A 10,485-nucleotide genomic window follows, 5' to 3' on the forward strand; every position below is an offset into this window, starting at 1 on the left:
ATAGATGATTCTGCTGTATCAATATGGGCAAGTACACTGCCAGTAGAACACCCCTGGAATTAATCTGGTATTTAAAAGAAAAATATTCAGACCTTATGAATCTTTACTTTTATTAGGGTTGTGTTTTCTTAAATAATCCTTACTTCTCTAAAACAACATTCTCCTGTTGCAGATTTTACCTTGGTTTCCTAAGGAATGAGTTTGAATCCTTCCTTAATAATTTATTGCCAGCTGTAGCCTGTTTCAATGGTAGAAGATCCACAGAGATATTTATTAAATATGTAGAAACTTAATCTAAAGATGCAAACAGACCTTATTTTTCTTCCTGTTAAGGTTGAAGAACCCCTTATTGCACAATGGATAATTCACACTGCGGGGAAACTATTAAAAAAGCCTCAAGATCTTTCACTGAGTATTTGCTGGACCTCACACATACTTTAAGAACAATTTAAGACAACCTGTCAACCCCCCTCCCTGAAAAAAAGAAAAAGTAATCCAAAGAAAAAGTTAGATGTCCTTTATTCTATTGTTCACACTGAGTCAACCTGCACAGACATTTTTGTGAGCTTCTGATGAAAGAGCATGTGGCCAAGACGTAGCTCACTGAGGAGCTACCTAGCATGTTAGCATTTCCATTGAAATAATAAATCATGGCACAGTAATTCTGTGGACAGAAGCCCATTGCTGGGTGAGGCCCAACCAGTTGCCTTTCTCCCTCTTATTATACTGTTTCAATCACTTCCCATCTTACCAGTCAGGCATTTGCAGAAAAATCCCAGAGTCGTTTTAGATACCTGAGCAAAGCTATGTTCAGTAGACTTCTCTCAAATGTCATTTTCCTTTTCCAGCCACATACAGCTTCAGTCATAGTGTCCCTTTTGCAAACTCTGTTAATCCATTTTCATATAGTTACCCTTCTTACTGCATTTTCCCCCCAAGCCTTCCTTAGTTCTGAATTCACTACATAGCTGTTGATCACTCTCTGCTTGGAAAGCCCAGTTGGGCAGTAAAAAAGAGCGCCTGTGAATTGAAGAGGTGATTGCACTGTGAGAAACAGTATTTATTAAGGTTTAGTCCTGTGTTAGAACCATTAATCTAGTGAGGCAGTTTCTAGAAGACTAACATCATGCATTGCTCATGCTCTGAGCTGTTTTCACACCTTTCCTCTAAGAGAAGGGGTTCACAAAGTGTGTTCAGATGTGGAGGTGTGAGGTTTCCAAATTGCGTTAGGCTGGTGTGTGTTTCTATGTGGGCACAGGTCAGTGCAGCTGATGCACTTTACTAGTGTGTATCAACAGTGCTGCTGCTTCTCCCGAAACAGTTGCCTCAGGTCTGAAAATTATTTGGATTTAGTTCTTTGTAGTTCTTCTGGCATCTGAACATTAGTTAGATCTGAATCACATGAATGTGAAGGTACAGATGTCCCTCTTCCAGGCTATATCTGGAAGGAGCTTTGAGGGTGTTTCAGAAATGTTTGTCTTTTCTCACAGACATGACCAAGTGACATTCCTAGTCACTGCATTTCCTTCTTTACTGTTCACTGATGTCTGACTTGTACTGTTGCATCTGTTGCAAGTTCCCTAAGGATCCCAAATATCCAAGTTTTATCCATCCCTCTTTTCCTATTTGCCAGGGAACTCTCCACGCTAGTGACAGTAAGCAGAAGACTCGTCTTTTACACAGCACCAGTTGGAAAGAGCTCCTAAGCTAACCTGAGCATCCTAGCACACCTTGGCTGCTCTGAAAAGTACTACTGGGTAATGTCAGAACCTTTCCCTTTTGATTATCTCAAAATCAGTGTCCTGCAAGCCAGTTTATGGCAAGTATAAAGGATGTAGTTGAAAAACTAAATACAGACATCTACCTAGGTGCGAGATGGCAGCACTTCCTTCCTGGCTGGTGGCTCCCTTTCCTGAGGCAGGGAAGAGATGGGCTGCTGCAGGCTCTGAAGGCTCTGTATGCCTCTGCCCACCTCCACAAAGAGTGAAGGGCTGCCCTCTGAGAGGTGCCCAGCCAGCCACCAACATTATTAAATGCTTCTGCATTGGATTTTGACCATAGGGCTGGGGACTGAACACCCCTAATTGTATTAAAACCACAAAAAAGGAAACTTTAGCTCTCTCTTATGATGAGAAATTTGGCTTTAATGCAGATGATATTCCTCTCCTTTCCAATAATGAGTAATATAAAAGAGAAATGTTTTCATGGGGCATTCCCCCCCACCCGCTACTTAGTAACAATTCTATTTCTTTATAAAGGGTGTATTTGACAATCAATTATATAAAAAAGATTATTTCAGAATATAACTATAACTAATAAAATTAATAAGAGAAGAAAGTATAAGAAGAGGAATCACTGGGTATATACTGTTTCTTATGCTTCTTCCTAATGCACCTGTTCTAAATCCTGCCTGACAAGATGCTGCATTAGGCAATCTGCTGGGTCCATTAAGAACATTAAAAAAATTAGCATATGGGATTGCTAAGTGATCTTCCATTATGTATTTCCTGTGGCTAAGAGAAGCACATACATTCATCCTGTGCACTGTTTTCTTTTTATACCTACCTTTTATACCTGGATTATTCATTTGAGTAAAACATGAGAGGGAAAATTTCATTGGCTTGGATTATGCCATTTTCTGCAGCATGAAACATGAGTCAAATTATGTCGGTGAATAATAGTCTAAAGGTTTTGAACAAATATGGAACATTATTCTTCCTAATTGTAAAACCAACACAATGCGAAGCTCTTTGTTTCTGTAATGAAATTGCCATGAGGACGAACACATTAGAGGTACAGAAACAGAATTCACAGTCAAAAACCAGTAGCTGCCTGCATGCTATTAAGATAACAAAACAATATGTTTCCAGCTGAGTGACCATACTTCTTTGTAGAATATAGATCCATTAGGCAAGCAGAATTTACAGCTCATTCCACCCTACATGTACTTTCAGTAAAAAAAGAGCAAAATATGATGTCAAACCCAGGAAGTCAGAGATGGCCTTAGTCCAGCACAGGAAGAAGCTCAAGTGGGACTGACAGAGAATATCACTTTAGACCTCAAGGATATTTAATTCAAGTAAAAGTCTTTTTGAAAACATTTGGGATGACAGTATGATTCATTAGTTACACTGTACAAGCCCTATACTGTACTGCATGAGAAATGTTATCAAACTTTCAGGACCACAAACTGGGTTCTGCTAGAAGCACAGAACTGAGCAGTTTGGAATGTGTGCTGTAGACCAAGAAACAAATGCTGAATTTTAAACTATGCATAAGATATCAGTAAAGCACACACATTTTAGTGGAAAAGTAATGCAGGAAACAAGTTTTTCTCTAATGACACTGACACAAGTTATGCAATGTAGCCTACTGGTTTTAACCTGTATGCTCCTTTTTTTTTTTTCCTCCAAGAATTTTTCTCAGAATCACAGGAAATAAACTGGGAAAGTCCAGCTCAGTTTTACTCCCCAGTTTGAGGCAAGACTGGCTGTATCGAAACTATTCCTGACAGATGTCTGGTGAGTTCTTAAAGCCTTCAGAGGAAGATGTAGCACATTACAGCTAAGCAATTTACTCTGGTACTTACCTCTCTTTCCCTTTAGATATTTTTCCACCTGCCTGATGTACACTTCCACTGCTGCAATTGTAGTCCATACTACTTTTTTCATTCTCAGCAGACATGAAAGTTTTTTCCCTTTCTTTTTTTTTTTTTTCCCAGCAGTTTTTTAAGCTTGCCATCATGTTTCCCCACAGATTTCTCCTGAAAAACCAACTCACATTTTTATGTTTCCACATTTATGGTCTAATAATTCTTATGGGATCATCTTTTTGATGGTGTAATATCCAAATTGGAAATTGTAGTCCCAGGGAAGTAATACAATTGCTGAGAAGAGCAGAATGATTACTTCCTGCAATTCATTTTAAACAATTCTATCTTTCAGTGTTTCAGTAACATTATTTAATTATGCTTGGTTATTTTTTTGTAAACACTAATTATTTAAATTCTTGCTTGCACTGATACGACATGCCTCTGACTGCTATGCATACTTGATTTTGATTGTCACTATTTCCTGTGTAGGACTGGGTTTTTGTAGGCTTTTTTTCCCCTATTGTTAGTTTGTCTCTAAATTTTTGCTTGGTTTTTTTTTTTTTTGTTTGTTTGGGGGTTTTTTTTGTTTTTATTTTGATTGTTGTTGTTTGCTTTTGTTTCTTTTGTCAAGATCCTTCATTCTAATATTCCACTTACAGTAAGCTCACAACCCCACATGGCTTGCACATTTAATGCATAGTATTTTGTTCAGGTTCCTAATGAAAATATTTAAGAATATGGAACCATAAAGTCCCCCTGTAGTACTTACACCCTTTATCCTTTTTTTCTCCAATTACTTATCCATTTTGTGGGAAGCTACTAAGGAGCGTACTTTTGGAGGAAGCCAAGCGAATATCCTGTTGGAGAGGGTCAAAAGTCCTATTCAATTCAAAATATCTGCTTTCACCAAACCCTCAGGTTTGCTGCCGTGTCAAAAAATTTAATTGATTCATCAGGATTTCTTTTTGACAAAGCCATATTGATTATTACTTATCAGTTTGGTGTCTTCTAGATGATAATTTTTCAAGTTGTTTCTTTCTAATATTTCTTTGAAAGATGAAGTTACAATTATTTCAAAAGCTTTTAGGCTTCTCCTGTTGTTTGGTCTCTGTTTTTCTCTAGGAACGAAGCACTGCATGATGTTATGATTAATGTCTGCCATATTGCCAGTTTTCCAAAGTTGTTCAGAACTGAAGAAAACGTTATTCTTTGGATGGTGTCTTAACTTCCTGGATCTAAAGATATGTCCCACTTGCCTGTTGTGTAGTCTTACTGTCTTTCTTCAGTGAATCGGGAGTTAGAAACCTGCCATTAACATCAAAGCCTATCTGTCAGATGATTGTGCTAACAATTTTTCCTTTTTGTTCTTCTCTAAAGGCTTATTCTAGTTGATCTTTTTAATTTAGAAGCCATCAATAGACCATGCTTGACAGCAATATTCTTGGGTTTTTTCTTTCTATTATTGTGTAGAGATCTAATGAGTCTAATTGTCATTATACTTTGGATTCAGGGAAAGTGCATATAACCTTGATATACAAAATTCTACCTCAAACTTCTGTTCCTTAATAGGTGGCATTACTCACCAGCATACACATTATAGAAATGATCGACTGAATGATAGTTTTGGTGCTGAAATAATGTTGCTTGCATTCTTATATGTGTTACATGTACACATTTTTGTTCTTGTTACTTTGCTATAATTCTCTTTTCAGTGTAGGTGCCTCTAAAATCTTGCCGATACTGCTGCATCTTTTCCTACCTAACCAATTCCACCTTCACTAGAGATTTGTATGTTCATTATGTTGATAAGCTTCTGGTCTTCCTTGAAACTCATGAACCTAATTCAATCATTCAAGTTCTCCTACTCGATCAGTCTAATAGGAGACATCTTTTACACCAGATAATCTTCCCGACATTTTTTCTTGGCAGGAAAAAAGAAGACAAATTATGTGAAACGTGGGCCAGGACACAGTCTGAGGATTCTCCCTCTGTCAGACAGATGGTGTTTTGACAATACAGCAGTACCCAGCCAATTTGCTTCTTCCTCCTGGAGTCTTTGTAAACTTGAATGTTTGCTTCACGTGTTGTTGTTTCAGGATCAATACATAGAAAAAATTAAATGCATGTCCTCAAAAGTACTGCGAAGGAATGGAGGGCAGCCTAGTAAGCACTCATGTGTAACACCATGAACCACACTGGAAGTGTTTTAATGAAAGTCTGTATTGTATATGGGGCTGGAGGGGGAGAATAATTTTTTCTCAGGAAACTATGAATCCAGATCCACAGACAGTGTTAAATTATTTTTTTTGACCAAATAGCGTTAGAAACAATAATTTAGGCAACAGTTCAAATCCCTATGCATAAGATTTATTTTCTGAAAACTTAGAAAATCAAATGACAAGAATAACCAGCAAATAATAAGTTTAATAACAGAAATAATAGCCAATTAACCAGGATTTACTCTCAGCTAGAAAACTGGTCTTCCTTATCAGTTGTATCAGTTATGACTCATGGCATAAGAGATACCACCTCTTTACAAAGAATATAATTACTCTGCTTTTTTTTCCAATTGTATAAGGTCTGACTGAGATAATTTGCATCAAAACTTCCTCAAGAAAAGTACCTATAACAAATAAAATTTATTTTAATTTTGATTTCTGAGGGATGTTTTAGTCTATAAACTTATGGAAAATATCTTTAGGACTTCTCTCTAATTTTAAACCATACAAATGAAATTTGATATTCGAGGGATGATTAGTCTTTCTTTATTAAAAATGCATTAAAGTAAGTGCAGTAAATTTTGGTTTTGAGAGCAAAATGATGTAAACAAAATGTAACAGAACCTGTGGTCAGATCGTACTCAACCCCTCATTGCAAAATAAGATCAAAGGCATAAAATAAGACAGCAGATCTGATTGCAAATTTTTATGTTGTAGCCAATAGCACAGAATATAACCAAGGAAAATTCATAGAAGAATTAATGAGAGCTGCTGTAACTGATGAAGAATACAATTTAAAACATCCATTGATGTTATAGCATAGAGAAAATATGCTCCATTATTGGAAATAGAGGTCACTGAAGTAATAATTTCAAACAAGCTAATCTATGTCTTCAAATCTGTGGGATCTGCCATGCTTTCACTGATGCCAAGGTCAAAGATAAGGGCTATGCTCAGCAGGCATACATCAAAGATACAAATTACTGCAGACACTCACTGGAGTGATTTCTGAATAACTACTACCGTCACTGTGGGATAGGTCAAAACAATTATCATTTTGAGCTCCTCAGATAGCTGTTATATTACTGAGTATGTCTTATATATTTAAGTGCGAGACTCAAAAGCATGCTTAAGACTTAGAGGAAAAACAAGCAAGGAATATGAATCAGTGAATTAATGGTTAAATCTCTTAGATGGTAAGGTTGAGTCTTGCATACAAGTCAAGCTCCCAAAGTCATTACTCTTTCTTTTTTCTCATCCATTGCTAATGTGAAACGTATCCCAAGGACAGGATCAGGGCTCCTTGTTCCCAGCTTCCTCCCTGTTATCACTGCCACCCACTTTTAACTCTCCAGAACAGGATCTGCAGTTGGGAGCAAAGATGTCTGACTCCAGAAACTTCTCGAGGCTTGCTGTAGGCCACTGAGTGCTCTTCCCTTCTTCACCCAGGGACCCCAACAAGAAGGATGAAATATGCACATCTTCCTATAAAAAGCCTACATGTTTCCACTCCAGGAAAGCCAGGTAACAAGGTATTGTGGAGTGTAAGTGCCTGAATCCTGAGTCTAATAGGGAAATCTGGGTATAGAAGCTGTCCATGCACTGCAGGGAGTTGAAAAGCACTGGTTTGTTATAAGCTCTAAAGGCAACATCTCAATTTTACAAGTAATGTTAATCAGGAAACTTTTAGGAGAAAGAGCTGAATTGTTATTAAAAGTCGCTGAAGCATATGTAATTGAATTTAGTTTACTCAATCAATAAAAAGACGTCTAACTAACTGTAGGGCTTTGACACGAGTCATTACAATGGTTACAAGCTGTGGCAATTTCTTTGTGTCTTCCCAAACTGTAAAGGCATAGTGAAGACTTTCCTCCACATCACGGAGAAGAATCAATGAAGCAAGAGACCAAGATCAGTACAGGATTTCAGCTGAATTTGGAGTTAGGCTCCAAACCTGATCCTGTCTTTTCTTTTTTGGCTGCTGCTGGACACTGAAGGTACTTAGATAAGACAAAACCAGACTTCTTTGGTCAAACCAAATGGCTGAACTTTTTAGCCAATAACCACCAGAAGGTCTGTTTCCGGTCACGTGGGTATTGCCTTTGTGGACAGGAGTGAGGGATTGGGTGCCCGGATCCCACCCCTCTTCCTACTCTGCAGCTGTGAGAAGGGGCTCTCCATAGTGGCCCACTAGGTCACCAGACTCAGCTGCTGCCAGAGCACTACACATGTTACAGACATTCATAGGACTGGCATTCAGAACACACTGAGTGGTATCTCCACTGGGGCAGGGGAAGTTGACTTGACTGTAAGAAAAAGGTCATAACATTTTAAACAGTCATTCAAAAACAAGCAGCCCCAAAATCCAAACCCCATTCCCTTAATTTTACATATCTTATGTGGTGACTTTTTCACTCACAGGCCAGTGGAGTAGTTTCAAGAGAAGCAAAGGAATATAGCATCCATCTTTTGCTAAAACCTCGTGACAAAAGAGATGGAAAAGAGTGGCAGGTTTCCCCTTTAGTATGTCGATTATAACTTTCCTGCATAAATTCTGAGTATATTGAGTCTAAGTAAGTAAGTGTGTTGGAGCAGGTCTCTTTTTTTTTTTTTTTTTTTTTTTTTTTTTTTTTTTTTTTTTTTTTGTGTGGCCTTTATGTTAGCACAGGAATTCTGCACTGAAGTACAGGAAACCATCTTTCTTATTGAACTTAAATAATTTTTTTAAAAATTTCTTTTGGGATTTTTCAGTATTTCTTTTGGACTTTTACTTTCTTCTTTTTCATTCAGCTTGTCTGAGAGAGGAGGAACAACCTTGCTGCTTCTCCAGGATTTCCTGGGTTCTGTAAGGCACAATGAGATGAGGCTTTGTAAAGCACTTTATTGTCCTGGGTCTCAAGGGAGGCAAACAAAATCTGCTGTCTGTGAGCTTCCATTTCTATCTATAACATAAGGAAAACCTTAGTATTTCAGAGGCATAATATGTAGCTGGTGAGTTAAAGTTTAATAAATCTGGTGAGGTATTTATATACATATTATGTATATGTCTGCAGTTGAGGGAAGATAATTGTCAAAAGCAATGGGAATGGACTGTAATGCAATGCAATGCAATGCAATGCAATGGAATAGAGAGGGGTGAGATCATGGGATGACTGATAGTCTCAGAGCAATCTAATTTAGCAAAATAGGTGAAGGAATAGAGACCAACCTACTCAGCTCAGGGAGCTGCTGGCAGCTTGCTTACCTCATGCTGAATGCTGCTCATTGTTTAATCAGTCAAGGTATAACTCCCTTGACTGTGTTTGGAGAATTGAGGGAAGAAATATTGAAAACATATTTTGCTGTATTAATTATAAGACTCAATTCTGACACTTCTTTACTACTGTCAGACGTGACTTCTATGCACCAGCTCAATAACAGAACACTGCTATTTCAGTCTCAGTGTATTTTTTAACAGACTTACAAACTGAAAAGGGACTGAAAATAAGGAATCAGTCACAGGATTGGCCAAGCAGCAATTTTCCATCAGCACACAGGCAATGGAGTAGTTCTCCTGTTAGCATGCTCCAGCAGGGTGTTTTAGAGTGTGATTCTGGTGATGACATCAGTTTTAGGAATATGGTTGCACTGGCCAGGTCTCACGTGCTGAAGCATGCAGCCAAAGCTGCTGGCTCTTCTTAAGTTTGCACTTCCTACTCTGAAACCCTATATACATTTTGCTGCCTCTGCATTGAAGTCCAGTACACAAAAGACTGTGAGGGATATTAGAAAACTCTCTAACAGCAACCGAGCAGGAGAGGGGCTCCCACTTATGTTCATGGTCACAGGGAGGAAAACAAGTGATCCATCAGTCATGGGACATAAAGGAATGAATGGGGAATGGAAACTGAATTCATTTCAAACTAAAATTAAAGCTCGGCATAACTTTGTTTCACCTCTGATTAATTTAAAACTTCAGTTAACCAGGCCTGGCTTTTCTTTAATAGAGATGAGAATCATATTTTCTTTATAACTTATTTATGCTTATAAATAAGCTGGCAAGCCAAATGAGTCAATGTGGTTTCTTAAGTTCAGGTCTTTACAGATCCTGGCAAAAGAAATATTTATGCAGATTCCAGCCAATGTATTCCCTTCCTAGTAAATTCTGATTACTTCACCTTTGTGTCCTGTCTGATACTACTGACTGCTTTGTCTCACAAATGGAAGAGTTAAATCATAAATACTATCACCCTGTGTCTCAGTGCTCTTCCTCCTCCTCCAAAAAGAAAAGACCAAAGGCTCTATCATTTAAAGGCTACAAAGATCTTAGGTGAAATCCCAGTGTTATTGAAGGCAATGTCAAAACTCCCACTGAGTTCAATCAGGTCAGGATTTCACAGCTTGTTTTTGTAAAGCTGATGAGTAAGAGAACGTGGGATATGGGTATATAAAAGAGTCACAAATCACAGAATGTGAATCATGCACTGTAAGAGCAGAGATTTTATAATACAAGAAATAGGTCGTTCTGGAAAAATAAGAGTTGCAAATCTAAAGCTGATAAAAGCGAAGTGTTTTTATCTCATGCATAGTCACTTTTGGAACACTGTGGCACAACTTTCTCATTTCTGAGTGAAGTGCTTAGAGTCAACATTAGGAATGGAATAAAATGGGGCTTAAATTAAAAGGGGCTATGCA

At 37.9% G+C, this 10,485-nt stretch overlaps 1 long non-coding RNA gene across 2 annotated transcripts; it reads left to right on the forward strand.

The window, feature by feature from the left end:
* Nucleotides 1-1,638: 1,638 nt before the first annotated feature.
* LOC125322428 lies at nucleotides 1,639-8,395 on the forward strand. 2 transcript variants are annotated; one of them, XR_007201992.1, is made up of 5 exons: nucleotides 1,639-1,757; nucleotides 3,415-3,521; nucleotides 4,715-7,343; nucleotides 7,665-7,808; nucleotides 8,233-8,395. It is a non-coding gene; the product is annotated as an uncharacterized LOC125322428 (long non-coding RNA). The 2 variants fall into 2 exon arrangements; XR_007201991.1 differs by having other exon boundaries at nucleotides 4,715-7,808.
* Nucleotides 8,396-10,485: the final 2,090 nt, after the last annotated feature.

Source organism: Corvus hawaiiensis, chromosome 3, assembly GCF_020740725.1.
Source record: "Corvus hawaiiensis isolate bCorHaw1 chromosome 3, bCorHaw1.pri.cur, whole genome shotgun sequence".
Lineage (NCBI taxonomy): Eukaryota > Metazoa > Chordata > Aves > Passeriformes > Corvidae > Corvus > Corvus hawaiiensis.